At 35.6% G+C, this 21715-nt stretch overlaps 2 pseudogenes; both read left to right on the plus strand.

The window, feature by feature from the left end:
- Positions 1–620: 620 nt before the first annotated feature.
- Positions 621–1291, plus strand: LOC110258436 (annotated as a pseudogene).
- A 12931-nt stretch (positions 1292–14222) lies between these two features.
- LOC110258416 lies at positions 14223–15491 on the plus strand (annotated as a pseudogene).
- The last annotated feature ends 6224 nt before the right edge of the window (positions 15492–21715 follow it).

The raw sequence follows: 21715 nt of genomic DNA on the forward strand, positions 1-21715 counted from the left end.
ACCCTGGCCTTGCTCGGTGTGTTAAGAATCCAGCATTGCCAGAAATGTGGTGTAGGTCACTGATGCACCTTGGATTATTTTGCTGTGGCTGTGGTTTAGGCTGGCAGCTATCATACCAATTGGACCCCTAACTTTGGAATTTCCATATGCTGCAGGTGCAGCACTTAAAAAAATTGTAACTATTAGTTAAAAAACTTAATATGATATTTTATATTATTATTTATATTTGACACAATTAATACATTTTATTTTTTATATTTGTATTCTTTAGTTGTTATATCTTTACAGTTTTAGGTAGAAAGAGATAGTAGTCATGACAATTATAAATGCAACAGCTTTTTGGCTGAGGTTTAGAGGCCAGATTCTGGGGGCAGAAGTGTGTCCTGGGCTTAGCATTTGGGGTTTGGCATGCTGAGGGCATGGGCTCACTGACTGTTGGTCAGGGAGTTCTTCCCCTTACCTGTTTGAGGAAGAAACCCTAGGGCCTGAGCTTTGAATTGAGAGGTTGTCCTGTGGGCTAGAAGGGGTAGAGCTATCTGACCATGGGGGAAATGTGGCACCAGCCTCTTCCTGCAGCTTCTGGACCCAGGTCTCCAGGACCATGTGCAAGTTTGCCTACGATGGCCAAGATAAACACAGACCAACTAGATGTACAGCAGGTGCAGCTGTTGATGGAGAGTACATCCTCATGGACAAGAAGGACGGAAGGATCAGGGCAGAGATCAAGAAGATATGTCACCTGAAGAACATTGAGAAAGGATTACTGCATCAGGGTTTTAGTGTCTTCCTATTACTCAACATTGAAAATAAACTTCTGCTACAATAGGGATCAGATTCAAAAATTATTTTTCCATATTGCTTCACTAATACTTGTTTTAGTCATCCATTAAGTATCCCAAAAGAGCATGAAGAAAATGACACAATTGGTATTAGAAAAGCAGCACAGAGGCCTGAACTTAGAATTCCTATGGAAGATGTTCCTCCAGAAGAAAGCAATTATCTGACACAAATGCACTTTAAGACTCAATCTGATGATATCTGGAGAGAACATGAAATTGATTACATTTTGATGGTGAGGGAAGAATGTAACCTTGAATCCAGAGCCCACAGAGACTAAAAGCTATTGTTATATATCAAAGGAAGAACTAAAGGAACTTCTGAATAAGGCAGCTAGTGGTGAAATTAAGATAACTCTGTGGCTTCAAATAATTGCAGATCTTTTCTCTTTCAATGGTGGGATAAGTTAAGTCACTTGAATCAGTTTGTTAATGAGAAAATACAAAGAATGTAAAAGTGGAGATGAATGACTGTAAAGTACTGAAGAATTCCTCTACTTAGTAAGATTAAATGAATTTAAAAAATGTGTTTCCCCATTGTACTTTCATTAGAAATACTGACATTTTACAACCAGAATTGGTATGGAAGAGAATTCTTCATTTTTTTTTTCCTACTCCCCATATATGTGCACCGCTACTTGCAAAAAAAAAAAAAAAATTGAGAAATGATTGTGGAAAAAGAGAGCAAATAAACTTAATTTAACATATTTAAATAAATAAATAAATAAATGGTCATGGCAAGTTTGGATGAGTGAGGATCTTCATTTTCAATATATTATTATAAACATTTTTAGAAGACTTGTAGCACTTTTTGCTGTTTTCCTGGTACTTGGAATATCTTTAAATTTTTTCATAATCCAGAAAAATGCACAATGGAATCTATTTTCTTTTCCACTTCAAAACAGGTCAAATTAACTTTCTGTATTAAAAGATAGTATAGTTGAGCAGGTTCAAAGGCATTAAATTGTATATATCCTGATTTCTGTCACTGTAAGTTAATTCTTTGGTTTAATCATTCTAGGAACATTGCTTTTGGTAAACATTCATTAGGTTAAGTCATTAAAACAGACTTTGAAGATTAGCAAATCTGCTTTCAGAATTCCTGCATGTAGGCCAGAAGTCTGTAAAACAGAGCTTGGTTCATATAGGTCATACTCTATGATGGGTGCTATGCTTGGGCTGGAGAAAAACTGGAAGTGCCCATGTTTCAGCTGGAGAAATCTTTGTTGGGGGCCATACTTTGCACTGTAGGACGACAGCATCACTGCATTCTACCCCCAAATGCCACTGCCACCCACATGGCAGTGACACTGGATGCCTAGTGTGACTTGGAGAACAGCATCACCCACAGTTGAGAACAACTGTCCAACAGTCAGGATGTACTGTCAAGGGAAATTAACAAGAAAAAGGGGGCTAATGCTCATGTTAAATAGATATGGATTATAGAATATGTGTATATTAATATTTAAGTTGCACCTTGACTAATGTACTTTTCATACCCTTGCCATACATTTCTCACATCTGAAATCTCAAAACAGCTTTATTATCCTTGAATGCTATGTAATAAGTAATGAAAATGATAAAAATTTTCATACAAACCTAAATGTTTTATAAATTCAATATTAAAATCCATTTATTTTTAACCCTGAATGGTTCATTTCAGGCAAGATTGTGTAACATATACTTTATTGAAATATAAAAATAAACTACCAAAAAACACTAAATGCAAGGAACACACTGAGGATATGAAGCAGTGGTTGAGCCACAGGTCCTGACATGCCACAAAGCTTCAGCCTCATCAATTGGATTCCATTCCCCTGACTGATCCATGCCTTAACCATGAAGACTGATACTGACCAAACTTATGTATTTGCAAGAATAAGGTTTGGACCATAGGTCCTTGATCTTGGTTAGGTCTGGGGAAGGGCTGATGTTTACTCATTTATAAATGTTGAGGTGGGACCTTTGGGCACTATTCTGCCTACCACAGCCATCTAAGTTAAAATAGAGAAGATAGTCACTGGTAGGGGCTTATGAGCAATGATGCAGGTCCTGACACCGTAGCCAGTTTTCAGTACAGTCCTGCAATATTTACATCCATGATGGAGTAACAGCCCCTGCCAAGTTGACTCACGTGATGCCTTCAGTGGTGGATGTGTTCCTATAAGGCTAGTATTCACATGTGAAAAATGTCTATCCTTATTAGTCAAATGTGGAGATGGCCGGTACTCTGGAGTTGGTTATTCAACCATGTTCATTTTTCCAGGTCTTTCCAACATCAGAGTAATACTTTGGCTTCAACACTAATGGGAAGAACTTTGTAAGTATTATGACATACAAATGATCTACCTATAACTCAAACAGTGATTTTATTTTTCAATGGAAGTATAGTTTATTTATAATGTTGTGTCAATTTCTGATATATAGTACAGTGATTCAGTTATATATACATATAAATTATTTTTATATTCTTTTCCATTATGGTTTATCTGGGGATATTGAATATAGTTTTTATACTATAGAATAAGACTTTGTTGATTACCCATCCTATACCTAATAGTTTGCACCTGCTAATCCCAACTCTCAATCCATCCCTCTCCACCCTCCACCTCCTTGGCAACAACAAGTTTGTTCTCTATGTCTGTGAGTCTGTTTCTGTTTCATAGGTAAGTAAAATTGTGTCATATTTTAGATTCCATTTGTAAATAATATCATAAGGTATTTTCTTTCTCTTTCTGATTTATCTTACCTAGCATGATCATCTTTAGTTCCATCCATATTGCTGCAAATGGCATTATTTCATTCTTTTCTATGTTGAGTCATTTTACTGGTAGGGAGCTACCTGAGCTAAAAAAAAAATTGGGTCTGCCAGGAAGACCATCCAGTTCTTGGAGGCATGTGAATTAGCCTGGAATGCTTGCCCTGGACATTTTTACACTTCAAAATTATTCTGTCATGCAGCCATGGAGGTATATGCATTCTGGCTGACACATCATGATGTATATAGCTCAGGATCAACAGTCTCCTGCACTGGGAAAGTTCCTGACTGCACATCCTTTGAGATCTTTTCCTGGAGGATTTTCCGATGGATTGGCCCCTGGTTCGCTGGAGGGCTTCAACAGCTTCTTTACCTATATATAGGAAAAAATATATGTGTACTGTTATAAATATACATACCTGTGTCCATGTGCAATGTCTCAGTTTAGGCTTACAGTCATTTTTATTTACAAGGGTATGGATCGCTGACATAGTAAGGTATAAATCATGGAAAACACCATTGGATGAAAACTGAGGAATTAGAATCAAGGGCTAACTTATCCAAAACAAATCCCTCCTGGTTGCTTTTTTGTAAACTGCTATGAAAAATATAGAGTTGAGAGGTTGAGAGAATGAATTATGGAGTTCCCATTGTGGCTAAGCACATTAAGGACCCAATGTAGTCTTGGTAAGGATGTGAGTTTGATCCCTGGCCTTGCTCAGAGTGTTAAGGATCCAGTATTGCCACAAACGTTGGTGTGGATCACAGATGTGACTCAGATCAACTGTTGCCATGGATGTGGTGTAGGCTCTAGCTGCAGATCTGATTTGACCCCTAACCTGAAAACTTCAATATGCAGCAAGTACAGCCATAAAAAGAAAATAAAGAGATTAAATGGCAATAGAGTGCTATCACGGATTAAATGTGGCTGTAAAAATCATTGACACTCTTCTTCTTGAATCCTGGTGGCTATAGTGATTTTCTTTCCCATAGGAGACAACAGGAATTATTCTATGGAATTTCCAAGGCTATTACATGAGAAGCTAGCAGCATCAACCTTGGTCTTTTGGGTCATTTGCTCATGAACTAGTCTGAGGCGGTCTTGTTGAAGAAAACACCTTAAAAGTTTACAAGGAAATGCCCTGAAAAAGAGATGCTCAGCCAAGCTCCAGCCAATCTGGTAAATGACATACCAGATATTAGAAAGCAGAGACTTAATCTCTATCCAGTTCTATCCATATGGTAGATTCCTAAGATAAATGAATGGTTATTGTTTTTACCTACTAAGTTTTGTAACAGTGACAAACAATCAGAATAGATGCTGAAGTGGCAGCTAGGTCTCATGTCCTGGCATTGTTTACAGCTCCAAGACTAGGCTCTTAGCCTTTGCTCATCCAGAGATGTGGTGATGTCCTTTTTTGTCAATGCCAGTATTCTGTTCTCTTGCATGGTCTCAATGATGTCTTATTTTTCAATATAAATATCAAGCTGTAGGAGAAGCTGGTATCCTCCCAAATAAAGAATTATGAGTTTGCAGGAAAAAAATGTTAGAACCCAGGGTTTAGCCATGGCATACCACTATTGGAATCAATCTGCTAAAGGAGGAAGGATCATTGCTTCTCTAATACTATAAATAAGCAGTATATCCTACTTATCAACAACAAGGCTGATGTAGCTGGATTTACCTCAGAATGGAATGAGTGATAAGAACAGGATACCTGACACATTTTCTGTCTCTGTGAGGTGGGAAGGTGCTTGAAGTTGGTGTCAGGTCATTTTCCTTCAGTTTGCTCAAGAACACAAGAAACAAAAATGATGATGTAGTCCATAAAATATTTTATCTCAGTAGGAAAAATTATGTACTGCGGCAAAATCCTAGTTTTTGTTTTTCTTTTTTGGCTGCAGCATTTGGAAGTTCCTTGGCTAGTCAGATCTTTATCCCACTGAGTAAGACCAGAGATCAAACTTGCATCCTCAAGGACACTAAGTTGTGTTGTTAACCCACTGAACCACAATGGGAATTCCAATTAGCTTTATTTTTATCTTATCTATGGTATGAGAGAATGTTGAGAAACTTTATAACATTTCAGTCATAAGGAAGTAATACAACATACAAACTAAAAAAGTAAAACCTATGTTCCCTCTGTAAAAACACCTGCATTTTAACAAACATCTCTAATTCAGGTCAGCAATAATGTTTTGATTCTATATCTTACTTGTCCTTACACTGAGCTCTGGAGGTCAGGGGCAAAGGATTTTGATGGCATGAGTTGAAAAAAAACTACCAAATTTTCCAGTAACATCAGAATTTTTTTTTCATATTTAAAGGATTAATTAAATACTTAATTCCCAAGGAGTATGTCAAGGAGTAAATTTTGTTTTCTCAGAAGTAAACAAAAATATTTTCTTGAAACACACAGGATAATGTTTTCCACTTTAATAGCATAAGGCAAGAGAGTCAGAGAGAATATTGTTTGAGAATCCATACTTTCTTTTATTTGGCTGCAAACTCTGTTAAGTATGACATACAGAACATACTGTAATTTATAACTGATACATTGCTATTTGTTCTAATTAAATATGAATGTGTTCAATTATATGGTTTTACAAATTTATTCCCCAATGTACTAAAATGCCCTAGGATTTGGAGTTCCTGCTGTGGTGCAAAGGGATCAGAGGCATCTCTGCAGAGCCAGGACTCAAGTCTGATCCACTGCCCAACACAGTGGATTAAAGGATCCAGTGTTACTACAGTTGTGGTGTATGTCATAACTGTGGCTTGGTTCTGATCCCTGACCCAGGAGTTCCATATGCCATGTGGTGGCCATAAAAGAAAAAAAAAGAATTGAAAGATATTAAACTTCTAAAAAGAAGCCTAAAATAAGTAAACTACAATGTATTTGCAAACTATAAAATTATTACGACTTTACCTAGCTCAGAATTTCTAAAATCAGCACTATTGGTATTTTTTGCCAGTACTCTTGTTGGGAGAAGATGAAGAGAAAAGCTCCACCCTGTAAATTAGTAAAACATTTTGTGTCAATTTGCTGTATCTTGGTATACAAAATTCTTGGGTGAGAGATCAAATCCTCACCACAGTGAAATGCCAGATCTATAACCTGTTGATCCACTACGGAACTCATATTCTTTACATTTTAGAGTGGTCGGCTGCCTCCCTGGTCTCTACTCACTGGATTCTAGTAGTACCATCCTGTTTATGATAATCAAAATGTATTCAGGAGTTCTCATTGTGGCTCAGCTGAAATGAAACCAACTAGGATCCAGGAGGTAATGGGTTCAATCCCTGGCCTTAGGCAGTGGCTTAAGGATCTGGTGTTGCCATGAGATGTGTTGTAGGTCACAGACATGGCTCAGATCCTGAGTTGCTGTGGCTGTGGTGTAGACCAGAAACCGTAGCTCCGATTCAACCCCAATAGCATGGGAAATTCCACATACTGCAGGTGTGGTCCTAAAAAGAAAATAAAAGTATTGCCAAAGGTCCCCTTGGAAGCAAATTTTCCATAATGCAAATGAAACCCATAAGATTGGGGTCACTGCCTGAACATATGTCAGAATAATAATTTGGTAAGAACAACTCAGAATGTGATTTTATTTATTTTGTTCAGCATTATTTCCCCAATTTCTAAAATCTGCTTTGATAATATAAATAAACACAGAGTTAACATTATTTGACACATAAAATTATATATATGTATATGTATATATACATATATATATATTTTATAAAGTAGGACATAAATGAAAATAAATTAGAATAAAGTACAATATTTGTAATGATCACATTTAAATAGATTTATTTATTTAAGGCTTAAATTTAACAGGATCCTATAAGGAAATTGATATGTTTTATTATACAACCTTATTTCCCATTAAAACAATGGATGGATGACTAGAAAAAATCTGCTATTGGTTCTTAAACATGTCACAATATCATTGATAGGGAAACAAATTTGTTAAGATATCAATAATACCTAAGACAATACAGATTTGATACAATCTCTTTTTGCACATGTGGAAAAAATCACTTAAAATGACATGTTTTGCCAATGTGGAAAGATTTAAAACTTCATATGGAATATCAAGGGACCCCATAGCCAAAATAATATTGAAAAGTAAAACAAAGGTGGTCATATTATATGCCCTGATTTTAAAACTTACAGTAAAATTATAGTAATCAAAAAAGTGTGCTTTTGACATAAAGACAGGCATATAGAGCAGTGGAATCGATTAGAAAGCCCCCAAATAAACTATTACATGAATATTCAAAAAACTTTCTAAAACAATTCCAAGACCATCCAGTTGAGAAAGAACAGTTTTGTCGACAAATTTATTGGCCAACACTAGGCCTCTATATGCAAAATAATAATGGTAGGCCATTAACTTACATAATAGTCACAATACACTCACATGGATAAAAGAACTTAACATCAGAGCTAACACTAGCAAACATTTAGAAAAATTAGAAACTAAATTCAAGACATTAGATTAATAAATGATTTGTTTTGAATGACACAAAAACAAAGGCAAAAGAAGGAAACATAGGTAAATTGGACTATATCAAAACTTAAAACTTCTGCGTATCACAGCCAACAGGGAAAAGGAAACTCACAGAAAGGAAGGAAATAAATTCTTATCTGGGGTTACTGTTGGAAACGTAAAATGAATTTTTACAACTCAATAACAAATAATGACCCAGTGAGTAAATAGGCAAAAAACTTAAAAGGGCATTTTTTTAAAGAAGATTTACCAACAGACAATAAATACATGAAAGCATGTCCAAAATCATTAATCTTACTTGTGCACTGTTTCTTGGGAAGTAAAATAGTGCAGCTACTGTGAAAGATAGTATGACATAACTCAAAAACTTAAAAATAGTATTACCATATGATCCAGAATTTCTAGGTCTGAGTATATACTCAAAAGAATAGAAAGCAAGAACTCAAAAAGATACGTGTACTGGAGTTCCCATCATGGCTCATTGGTTAACAAATCCAACTAGGAACTATGAGGTTGCAGGTTCGATCCCTGGCCTTGCTCAGTGGGTTAAGGATCCAGCATTGCCATGAGCTGTGGTGTAGGCAACAGACGTGGCTCAGATCCCAAGTTGCTGTGGCTCTGGCATAGCCGGTGGCTATAGCTCCAATTAGACCCCTAGCCTGGGAACCTCCATATGCTGTGTGTGTGGCCCTAAAAACACACACACACAAAAAGATACTTGTACAACTATGTTTCTAACAGTATTATTCAGAAGAGCCAAAATGTTCTAGAAACCAAAGTATCCAGCCACACATGAGTAGATAAATAAACTGTAGTATACAGTAAATAGAAGATTATTCAACATTGTAAAGTAAGGAGACTGACCCATATGAAAACACAGATGAATTGTGAGGACATGTTAAATAAAATAAGCCATTCATTTCTAATAAACTTTATAACAGATTTTTACTGACAGGTAGTTTGTAGAAATAATACAGAGAGTTTCCATATATCTCACATTGTTTCCCCATTATCATCTGGTAGATTTGTCAAAATTAATTAACCACCATTATTACATGATTTTAACTAGAATTCACACATTAGCCAGATTCATTAGTCTTTAATGATGCCATTTTTTTCTCCTCCAGAATCTGATTCAGGAAATTATATTCATTCAGTTGTCAAGCTTTCCTGAGCTCATCCAAACAGTGACACTTCCTCTGACTTTTCTTGTTTTGGATGATCTTATCAGTCCTGAGGAGGACTAGTCAGACTTTTTGTATAAAAACACTCATTGGTATTTTACTTGCAATTAAACCAGGGCTGAGTTATTGGGAGAAAGACCACAGAGATCAAGTGCCATTTTCCTCACATCACATCTGTGGGTACACACTCTCAATGTGACTATTGATCTTAAGATTGATAAACTAAACTATGGAAATATTTGTCATAATTATCTTTTGCTTTACTTATTTTTTAGGGCTGCACCTGCAGCATATCAAAGTCCCTAGAGTAGGCATGGAATCAGAGATGCAGCTGCCAACCTACACCACAACCACAGCTACACTGGATCCAAGCCCCATCTATGAGATGAGCCACAGCCTGTAGCAATGCAGGGTGCTTAGCCCACTGAGTCAGACCAGTGACGGAATCGGAATCCTTAGGATTACTATGTCAGCATCTTTAATATTATGAGACACAATGGGAGTTCCTGTCATAATTCTGTTTTGTAAATTTACTGTTTTCCCTCATTCCATATGTGTTCTTTGGAAAAAAGTCACTTAAGTGTGTGAACAGCTTACACTTATGTAGTGGAGAGTTTATGACAGAGCATACAGATAAAACATTCTTTTGGTATTCTTTTGACTATTCCTATTTCTTTAGCTATTTATTAAGTCATTTGTATCATTATAACTCATGGATTTTTTTTACTCAATTTTTTATACTCAATTTTATACCTCAATTTAACTTTGTTGCTGATTTTTTTTCCAGCTTTGGACTTTGGGGACTCTTTCATTTGGCGCCTGTGACCATTTGACATATCCACATTAGTATATGAATGTGTGAAAGCAAGTGACACTTTAGGGAATGATCCTCCCTAGACTTCTATATTTTGTATCACCTATGTTTAAATATTCTTATGGAGAATGCCAAAGACATGGACTTCCCCAGTCAATATCTTGTGTGAGTATGAGTTTCAGTTAGTAGGGGATGAATCTGGGATCTACTTAGTCTATCCTCTTGCACACAAGTGAGAATCTAAGCCTCGTTGTGAGATCAAAGAGTTCCTGGTACCAGGTAACAGAATTTTAGCATAATTTTTAAAAAATTCTCTTTTGAGTAAAGAGTGTCAAAATGGCCTTGGGATGAAAAAAGGACAACTGAGTAAGCTAACCTCTCCATGGACTCTTACAAAGCTGGTAATATTTGTTTTGGGGGTTAAGTTAGTCTTATGCAATACTTGGAGAAAGGGAATCTGGTCAATGTCATTGTGAGTGTCTAATACATATTACTCATTTGTGGAAGGATAGAAAGTTTATGACATTTATAGTTGTTTTATATTACAAAGTACGATAATGGAAATAAAGAACTTAAGCAACAGCTGCTAATGGAAATGAGCTCCGCTAGGCAAGGGTTATTGGAGCTGAGGATGTTAGGGAGAAGCATATAGAAATGATATCTGCTTGAAAGGTTTAGGATATGCTCCTTAGATATGATAAATGGTGGTGGATACAGTAGGATGCAGGCTTCCCTTTTCCTCAAAGTCATCTGAGCATAGCACAGTGCAAAACACTATCAGATTGCATCCATGGGGTATTTTATTAAAGCATTCCTTCATGCAACAAATATTTGTTAAGCAGTTACTGTTTTTTAGATGCTTAAGTTCAGTAGTTTATGGACAAAAACTCTGATACTTACATAAGCTCATTCTAATATGCATCATTTGTATATGTGATTCTAATAGGTTTATATCAATATAATTATATAAATAGACATGTGAATTATACACATGTGTTCATCTACCTATATCTCTCCCTATATATATATATATGTATACAAGTAAAATATATAGATATACGTGAAGATGTATTTATAGAACCTTCTTAGAATGTATAAACTACAAACAATTTTTCATTTGATTGTTGAAGAACTTTGACCAGAGCAGATTAGGAAAACATCCCAGAAAACCAGTGAATCTTTAGTTAGATGTAGTGTGCTATTTTACTATGTGGTTAAAAACTGCTGAATCCCTTAATTCTATAGTTGTCTCAGCATCTTATTCATGCTCTTGAGTCTTATGTTCTCCCCAAAATATTGCTGTCCTTCTTGCCTACATCAGAAGGCAGTTGGTATGTTTCAGGGATATGCCACTGTAAATAATTCTCCATCAACTAAGATGAGGTTTCAAAAAGTTTCAGCTTTTTAATGCAATACATGACAGTGTTTTCAAATTTTACCAAAGAGCACATCTTAAAAATTAGGTATAGTTCATGTCAATGATGCTAAGAAAACTGTTTTCTTACACAGAGAATACACTGCAAGTTTTTTTTTTGGCCTTCTCAATACAATTCATTTATATTAAAGAGTATTGTTTAATATATATTATCCTGTTTTTAATTAAGGCATCATTTTAGTATAAAATTCTGTCCTCTTATTTTTCACTTTAGAATATACTTTGGACATATTTTACACTTTATACACCACTGCATATAGATATGCTTTACTTTTATGAATGGTTTTATCAATAAATAATATCAATATAACTACAATCCTTTATACATTAAGTTCCCTTCAGATGTATTTTAAGTCCTTCCTCATCTTTTGCTACCAAAGAAAGTATTGCAATGATGGGCTTTGTCATTGATAGTGAGAATACCTGTCAGAAATGGGATCACTAGAACCATGCCTACATGTAGTTGTAATATTATAATGTTGAAATTACCCCTTAGAAGATTGTGACCATTTAGACTCCCACAATTGTGAGTGGGATTGACTATCACCCCCTCTGTATGTCAACCTGTACTTGTCAGTATTATATGTGTCAAAAGAATTGAACAAGGAATTTTAAAATGATAGTTGAATAAGTTATCTACTTGGAGCTTTTATTTAAACATATTTAACAGTGAATATGAGCATATTTTTAAAATTTTTTATTTTATTTTATTGTCATATATATACATTTGCTGTGTGTGTGTATATATATATTTATTTATTTATTTATATATATTCTACCCTATAGCATGGTGACCCAGTTACACATACATGTATACATTCTTTTTCCTCACATTATGTGTTCCATCATAAGTGACTAGACAGAGTTCCCAGTGCTACAAAGCAGGATCCCATTGCTAATCCATCCCAAAGGCAACAGTCTGCATCTGTTTGCCCCAAGCTCCCAGTCCCTCCCACTCCCTCCCTTTCCCCCTTGGCAACCACAAGCCTATTCTCCAAGTTCATGATTTTCTTTTCTGTGGAAAGGTTTCTTTGTAACATATATTATATTCCACATATAAATGATATCATATGCCATTGGTCTTTCTCTTTCTGATTCATAGGCTTCATTATATTTAATAAGAAGAGCCTCTTAAAATTGATTATAGGGCCAATTATTTCACTGTATTTTTTTAAAGTTAACAAGATTAATCAATTTATACTTGAAAATTATGCTTTTGTCTGGTAGGTAAGTTATAAAGATACTCCATCAATTTGGCATTTATGATTTGATATTGACTATGCTACTATTTGGAGAATGTAAGGGCACATAAAACAATTTGTCCAGAGTTTCCCATTTAGCTAGATATGAATAAATGCTATTTGCCTTTTCATTTTTTACCTTCTCTTACTTGAGGTGAGAGTAAAGGCCATTCAATATTTATGTAACAAAAAATTGTATTGAAAATTTTAAGGTATGTCTTAGAGCTTCATGAGCTCATTTTTTGAACTCCTGGTGTTAAAACTTAAACCTGAAATGTGACTGTTCTGATTTATGGGAAATATTTTCCTATTTTTCCTTCATTTTAGACTCAGCAAGAACTTCTGTCTTAAGAAAACATATTGAAAGGCTGAGAAAAATAATGAATGAGATAAAATTTACTTTGGCCAACATACATAAAGATGATAAATTTTGTTTCCCTTTTCTTTTGTCTTTTATAAGACCACACCCATGGCATATGGACATTCCCAGGCTAGGGATCAAATTGGAGGTAGGGCCTCTGGCCTATGCCACAGCCACAGTAAAGCCAGATCTGAGCAGCATCTGCAACCTACACCACAGCTCAGGGACCCTTAACCCACTGAGTGAGGCCATGGATCAAACTTGTGTCCTCATGGCTACTAGTCAGATTAATTTCTGTTGACACATGATGGGAACTCCTATAAATTTTAATTATTGAAGATGAATTTAAAATCATAAACAAGAAAGTTTTGAGAAGTAAAATAAGGTGAATTAAATCAATGGATTAGCATAAATCTCATAATGTATTGAACCAACTGATGATGTATTCATCACTAAAATTTTCTTTTTCTTTTTCTTTCTCTTCACTCCACCTCTCCACCTTCTACCCTGTGTTTGTGTGTGCATTTTTTTTTTTTGGGGGGGGAGACACATGTGCATGCACTTAAGTTTTATTATGGAAGATAACTGAAATGTTTAGACAGTTATTCTTTGATACAATACTTACTAGAAGAGTGTTTTATCATTGGATTCTTTGTTTATGAATATAAAAGTATATTAAGTAAGTCATGTAGAAGTTTGTTCTACCTCTGCAACACATTGCCATATATTGATATGTCCTTGATACGAACTGATAACATTCAGCTGAAGAAGCTTTTTCACTTATGTCTAATAATCTAAATAAATATTTATTTAATCTAAAGAAACATTTTGTCTTATTTTCCTAATCCTTATTATTTTCATAAGAAATCATGAAAATAGATTAAACAGTACGAATTCTATTTTCTTCTGATAAAAGCATCGTACAGCAGGTAAAGTATTACCCACTGGAAAGTGGAAGTTCCATGATCAAGAATTTGCATTTGGCCTCCAACTGTAGTATGCACTTCATGAGTACTTTTTTCTTTTCACCTTTGCAGATTTTCTTCTAACCAGTGCTTTCCACTCAAGTGAAATGATGCAGAAAAATAACAGTGTAAAGGAGTTTAGACTATTATGATTGACACAAGCTCATAAGAGGCAGAAAATGGTGTTTGCAATTTTCATTTCTATGTGGAACCATGGTGGGCAATTTGCTTATTATTGTGACCATCAAGTCCAGCTGGACACTTGGGAGCCCCATGTACTTTTTCCGATTTTATTTGTCCATTGCTGATAGCTGTTTGTCAATTTCCACAGCCCCTAGAGTAATTGTGGATTCTCTGTCTGCAAAGAAAATAATATCTGATAATGAGTGCCTGACTCAGGTATTTGCACTACATTTATTTGGATGCGTGGAGTTCTCTGACCTTGTTCTCATGGCCATGGATGGCTACAGGGCCAATCTGCAAGTCCCTATATTATGCAACCATCATGGGCTGCCAGGTATGTGTCACCCTGATTGTTCCTGCATGGATAGGGCCTTTTATACATTTGATGGCTGAGATTATCTTCAGCCTTGAGGTTGCCCTTCTGTGGATCCAATTTTTTCATTGTATTCAGTTGTTATTTCCCCAATACATTTTTTTTCTACTGTACAGCATGGTGACCAAGTCACACATACATGTATAATTCTTTTTTCTTGCATTTTCTTGTTCCATCATAAGTGATTAGACATAGATCACAGTGCTACACAGCAGGATCCCATTGCTAATCCATTCCAAAGGCAATAGTATCCATCTATTAACCCCAAGCTCCCAATACATCCAAATCCCTCCTCCTCACCCTTGGCAACCACAAGCCTATTCTCCAAGTCCATGATTTTCTTTTCTGTGGAAAGGTTCACATGTGCTGTGTATTAGATTCCAGATATAAGTGATATCATAATGGTATTTGTCTTTCTCCTCCCAATTTGATCACTATTGCTGTGATAGTCAGCCCTTGACTGCAAGGATGTTTATGTGATGAAACTACACCATCAGGTGTTTAACAGTGGGGCCCTTTTTGCAAGCAGTTTTGTAATTCTGATGATCTCATACACTGTCATCTTGCATCCTCTGTGAAACCACAGTGCATAAGGGAGGAAAAATGCTCTCTCCACTTGCACTTCCCACATCATTGGAGTTGTATTATTTTTTGATCCATGTATATTCATATATTCCCCCCACCAAGCACATTTCCCATGGACAAAATGGTGGAAATATTTTATACCATTGGAACACCCTTCCTCAGTCCACTCATCTACACATTGAGGAATGCAGAAGTGAAAAATGCCATGAGAAAATTATGGCATGTCAAGATAGCCTAAGAAGAATAAGATGTATTGTGGACATGGCCTGATTATTTAGTGATTCATATTTTAGCTGCACCTGTAGAGATATCAAATATGAGAGTGTATGATTATTGTGGAATGAAACTTATAATCACATATAAGATTACAAGTTGTTTTTTTTTTGTTGTTGTTGTTGTTGTAGGTCACAAGGAAGATGAATGCCAAGGCTCCTTGTTCCTCAAGTGGATCAATCTTAGGAGTTCTAACCATGTTCTCCAATCAAAGTTTATCTTGAAATAAATTCAGTAAAACAACATGGGCTGTCTTGTTTTCACTTATTTTTTAATTTCTGGGACATTGCAAATTTCGTTGTCTACCTTGGTCTCTCAAAGTTGACATATGATGCATGAAGAGGGCCATATAGAAAAAAGGGAAGTGAAAAGTCATGACGCCATTATAAATTCATATATTCTACTGCTCTATAACACCAGCACACACATGGGCACACACAAATACCATACAGGGGGTCACAATTATTTGTATTTCAGACCAATTAGTGAATGAAGGTAAGAGGTACAGATGAAGATAAAATAACCTAGCCTGAAAATGAAAAAATAAAGTTAAGATAATAGAGTAAGGCATTACATAGGGAAAGTTTTTATGTGGTTCAAAAGGACCTAGAGTCAAATCAAAACTGGGAAAAGTTATTTTTAAATATATTTTTTTAAATAATGTGATACCCATAGAATGCCTTCAGAAGTTATTCATCTAAAAGAGAAAGTGTGTTGAAGTTCCCTTCATGGCTCAGTGGTTAATGAAACTGTCTAGGAACCACGAGGTTGCAGGTTTGATCCCTAGCCTTGCTCAGTGGGCTAAGGATCCGGAATTGCCATGAGCTGTGGTGTAGGTTGCAGATGCAGCTCGGATCCTGTGTTCCTATGGCTCTGGCATAGACTGGCAGATACAGCTCTGATTGGATCCATAACCTGGGAACATCCATGTGCCATGGGAGTGGCACTAGAAAAGGCAAAAGTCAAAATAAGTAAATAAATAAAAGAGAAAGTGTGAATTCTATGTCTCTCTAATTAATTTAATTTAATTTAATTTAATTAATTTTTTTCTTTTAAGGGCTGCATCTACACCATATAGAAGTTCTCAGGCTAGAGGTCAAATTGGCGCTGTAGCTGAGGCTTATCCACAGCCACAGCAATGCCAGATCTGAGCTGCATCTGTGACCACAGATGCATAGCTCCTAAACCTAATGTGCAAAGCCAGGAAATGATCTCTCACCCTCATGGATACTAGTTGGGTTCTGAATCCACTGAGCTAAAACAGAAACTCCTTCCTTTCATTTAAGGATGAAATAAAGTGCCTGGTACACATTGAGTCATTTTTTGTTATAATACTTTAGTCTCAAAAAAAAAAAAAATCCTGTGCCTCAATATTTGTATGTAAAATGGAAATGAAAATAACACCTATCTTACTGGCTTGTCTTTATATTTACACAAAGAGCTTTGAAGAAACATAAAAACGTAGCATTTGCTATCTATTTTCATCATAAAACATATTAAAGTAGTTAATGAAATTTATAAATTGTGATTAATCATGTTTACTAATAATAGTTTTATTTTATTCAGAGAATGCAATTTATAATTATAATTTAAGGTAAATTTTAATGGAATATGTATGTTCAGTACTTTAATAGCATTAAATAGAAAACTAAGAGAATGAAATAGAAAACTAAGAAAACTTAGAAAACTAAGAGAATTTGTTACTGTTTAAGAAAGAAATGAGAGCTTAGGGAACAGACTTCAGGTTTTATCCATTTTGCATCATCAGCTTCAAATAAGAGCTAATGTGTTGTTTTCTTTATATACATGCTGAGGAGTGGAATTGCAGGATCATATGTAACTCTTTTAGTTTTTACAGAACCTCCATACTGTTCTCCATAGTGGTTGTACCAGCTTATATTCCCACCAACCGTTCAGGAGGGTTCCTTTTTCTTCACATCCTCTCCAGTATTTATTATTTATTATCTGTGGACTTTTTGATGATGGTTATTCTGATTGGTGTGAGGTGATACCTAATGGTAGTTTTGATTTGCATTTCTCTAATAGTTAGTGGTACTGAGCATTTTTTTCAAGTGCGTTTTGGCCATCTCTATGTCTTCTTTGGAGAGATGCCTGTATAGATTTTCTACTCATTTTTAGTTTATTATTTTTAATAGTTATATCCCATTAATGAATTTTTATATTGTTGTTTGTGTTGATTGTATATTTTGGAGATTAATCCCTTGTCAGTTGCATCTTTTCCAAATATTTTCTCCCATTCTGTGTGTTGCACTTTCATTCTATTTATGTTTATCTTGCTGTGTAAAAACTTTTAAGTTTAATTGTGTTCTTTTTGATGTCAGTCATTTTGACAGGTTGAAGAAATATCTCATTTTGGAATTAACTTGTGTATCTTGGATAATTAGTGGTGTTCTGCATCTTTTAATATGTCTGTTGGCAATCTGCCTGTCCTCTTTGGAAAAATGTTCATATAGGCCTTTGGCCCATTGGTTTTTTTTTTAGTGGGATTGCTTGTTTTTTTTCAAAGTTGAGTTGTATGAGCTGTTTATATATTTTGGATATTACACCCTTAAGGGTTATATCAATTGTGAATATTTTCTATCAATTAGTATGTTGCATTTTTATATTGTTGATGGTTTCATCTGCTGTGTAAAAGATTTTATGTTCATTTTAGTTTTTTATTTTTTTCCTTTTATGGCCACACCCATGGCATTTGGAAGTTCCCAGGCTAGGGGTTGAATTTGAGCTGCAGCTGCTGGGATACACCACAGGCACAGCACTTCAGGATCTGAGCTACATCTGTAACCTATACCACAGCTAATGGCAATGCCAAATCCTTAATCCATTGAGTGAGGCCAGGGATCAAACCTGCATTCTCATGGATGCTAGTCAGATTCACTTCCATTGAGCCATGACAGGAACTCCTCCACTTTTTGTAGAGACTGTCTTCTCTCCCTTCTCTATTCTGTTTTTTCCTATATGATGTTTTAATCATCTTGTTTGTTGTTGTTGTTATTGTTTTAGGGCCACATGGCATATAGAGGTTCCCAGGCTAAGTGTCAAATTGGAACTACAGCTGCTGGCTTACACCACAGATGCAGCCATGCCAGATCTGAGCCAAGTCTGTGACCTATGCCACAGCTCACAGCAATGCCAAGTTCTTAACCCACTGACTGGGAACAAGGAAAAAACCTGTATCCACATGGATACTACTTGGGTTCATTACCACTGAGCCACAACAGTAACTCTCTGATTGTTTTAATTTTATTTAATTTTTATTTTATATTGGAGTATAGTTGATTTACAATATTGTGTTAGTTTCAGGTATACAGTGAAGTGATTCAGTTATATATATATATATATATATATATATATATATATATATATTCTTTTGCAGTTTCTTCTACCATATAGGTTATCACAGAATATTGAGTAGAGTTTCTTTTACTAAGCAGACTGTCCTTGTTGTTTGTACTTTTTTTTCCTTTTTTTTAATGGCATCACAGAATATGGAATTTCCTAGGCCAGGGATTGAATCTGAGACACAGCTTTGACCTACATTGCAGCTGAAGCAATACCAGACCCTTTAACATATTGTGTCAGGCCAGGGATCAAACCTGAGTTTCTGCAGAGACCCAAGACACTGCAGTTTGATTCTTAATGCACTGCACCACAGCAGGAATGCCTATCTATTTTGTATATAGTAGTGTTTTGTATATAGTGGGAGTTAAACTCATTATTTATTCTTTCCCCCACCTTTCCACTTCAGTAACCATAAAATTGTTTTCAGTCTGTGATTCTGTCTTTCTTTCGCAAATAAGTTCATTTTTTATCTTTTTTCTATGATTCTACACACAGCTGATATTATATGATATTTGTCTTTCTCTGACAATTTCACTTAGCATGATAATTTATAATTCTATCCATGTTGTTGCAAATTACATTTTTTCATTCTGTTTGTGGCTGAGTAATATTCCTTTGCATATATATACCACATCTTCTTTATTGATTCTTATGTATGGACAATTAGGTTACCACCACATCTTTGTTATTGTGAATAATGCTGCAATGAACATTGGGCTGCATGTACCTTTTTGAATCAGGGTTTTTTTCTGGACCTATGTCCTAAACACACACACACACACACACACACACACATACACAGAGAGAGAGAGGGAGAGAGAGAGAGAGAGATCTAGGGGAACAAACTAACAATATGAGGAATGGAAATATTTCATATTGCTGGTAGTAGTGTAAATTCATACATATATTTTAAACACTTTTTTACCAATATCCACTTAGATAGTCATGACTTATGATCTGGTAATTTACTTTTAGTTAGAGATCTACAATACCACAAATTTAAGTGGGTTGTTCCAATGCATCTTAAATTAAAGAGGTAGATACAGATTTTATATGGTCTTAAAATATCGTAAAAGGAGAATGAGCATATGGACCACACAATTAGAGCACCTGATCTTGTTTTCAATAAATGTCATAGCAAAGATGAGCAAATTAATCTCAAAGATTGATAAATAAATTGCATTTGGGATTAGTGAGATGATATTGAGATTATATACCCATTTCAGAGTCAGAATCCAAAATTCTAAGGCATTGTAAAAAAAAATCTAAAGAACCCAAAATCTTTCTACAATGGGCATTTTGTTTGAGGGAAGGCAAATTATGCTCAAAGGCTGAGATTTTCTTTGTCAATATTTTATTTAACAGAGATTTAGTATGGGAACTATAATACATTTATAAGCCAATAGAATGCAGATAATGTCTCTTAATAAGCTAATAAAAACATACTCCAAATTATGGATTTGTTATACAGATGTTTGTGGACAAAGAATGTCTCCTGACACTTTAATAAACAAAGGATGTTGTGGGAAAGCCCTCAGCCGCTATAGCACTTGATGGTACACCCTGGGGTAATTTAAGATGGGGAAAAATGGGATACTGCCACTAGATATTTGAAATTCATATCAAAGTATGATTTCAACAACTTCAGACTATTGCATTTTCCCACATATTAAAAAAATAACTAAAATTATTAACTTGTGATTACTGGTAGTAATCTTTTAATTTTGACTCCATGGTTAATTTTTTCCAGATAAAACTCCTATATAACTTGGGTCCTTCCTTATCTCTTTGGAACAGTCCCATAGAGCTGAGTGTCTGTCATCTTGGGCTATAGTCCTCAAAGACACTGAATAAAGCATAATTCCTAATTGTAAATGTGCACTTTTTTTTTCCCAGCAACCCTTTTTGTGACCTATAAAGGGGCTCAGAGAAGACCCCTCTCCTTTTCATGAACTCTTTGTGGACCTAGACCTTGATTCCAGCAGAGACTTATTGGGCCCATCCTGCTTCTCTGTGAGTTCAGCTGAATTTGGGCCAGTCTCTCCTAGGACTTGGATCACCTATTACTGGCTGATGTTTATGGGATTTTTAGTTTGTTTGTTTGTTTGGTGGTATTAACTCCTCTCTGGAGGAATAGGTTTTCCTTGAATCCTAATTTCAAAAAGAGGTACATGGGTTATGCTCATTTGAAAGATACTGGGAAGAATTTGGTCAATGGAGTGATACTGTATAGGGCTGAACTTGGTAATTAGGTGGCCTTCCATTTTTCCTTGAACTGGCTCTTTTAATAGAATTTATCAGGATAAAAGTGAAGATCTTTCATGAGAGCTTTCAGCTCTGAAGAAGGGACATTTGCAGGCTGCTAACAGCTTTCTTGGGCTTGTGAGGAACTTGAAAATGGTGGAGGCAAGACCTCATACATTTCAGGGGTCCAACAGTGAAACCCAACCATTTTAATGAAACGTTTGCTCATCTAGGGACATACAGAAGAGCTGGCCACTACATGATCTGAACACCCACTGTGGTCTTAGACTACCAGAGGGAGAAAACAAGACACCTTAGAAAGCTAACTCCAGGGTGACACCTAGAGGAATGAAAGCTCACAAACTGCACTTGGCCCATCACAACATCTTGACAAACAGACCTCAGAATGGGGAACAAACCTCTCAAAATAAAAGAGAAAGGAAGGACGGAATGCCCATCTCCAACCAACACAACAGCCAGGTGCACTACATGCGAACTTATACTTGTAAATACTTACTTGATTGTGGCAGCTATACTAAAGGAACTCTCGTACTAAAGTGGCCAGACCAGGGTTCTTTTAAC

Source organism: Sus scrofa, unplaced genomic scaffold (assembly GCF_000003025.6).
Source record: "Sus scrofa isolate TJ Tabasco breed Duroc unplaced genomic scaffold, Sscrofa11.1 Contig2026, whole genome shotgun sequence".
Classification (NCBI taxonomy): domain Eukaryota; kingdom Metazoa; phylum Chordata; class Mammalia; order Artiodactyla; family Suidae; genus Sus; species Sus scrofa.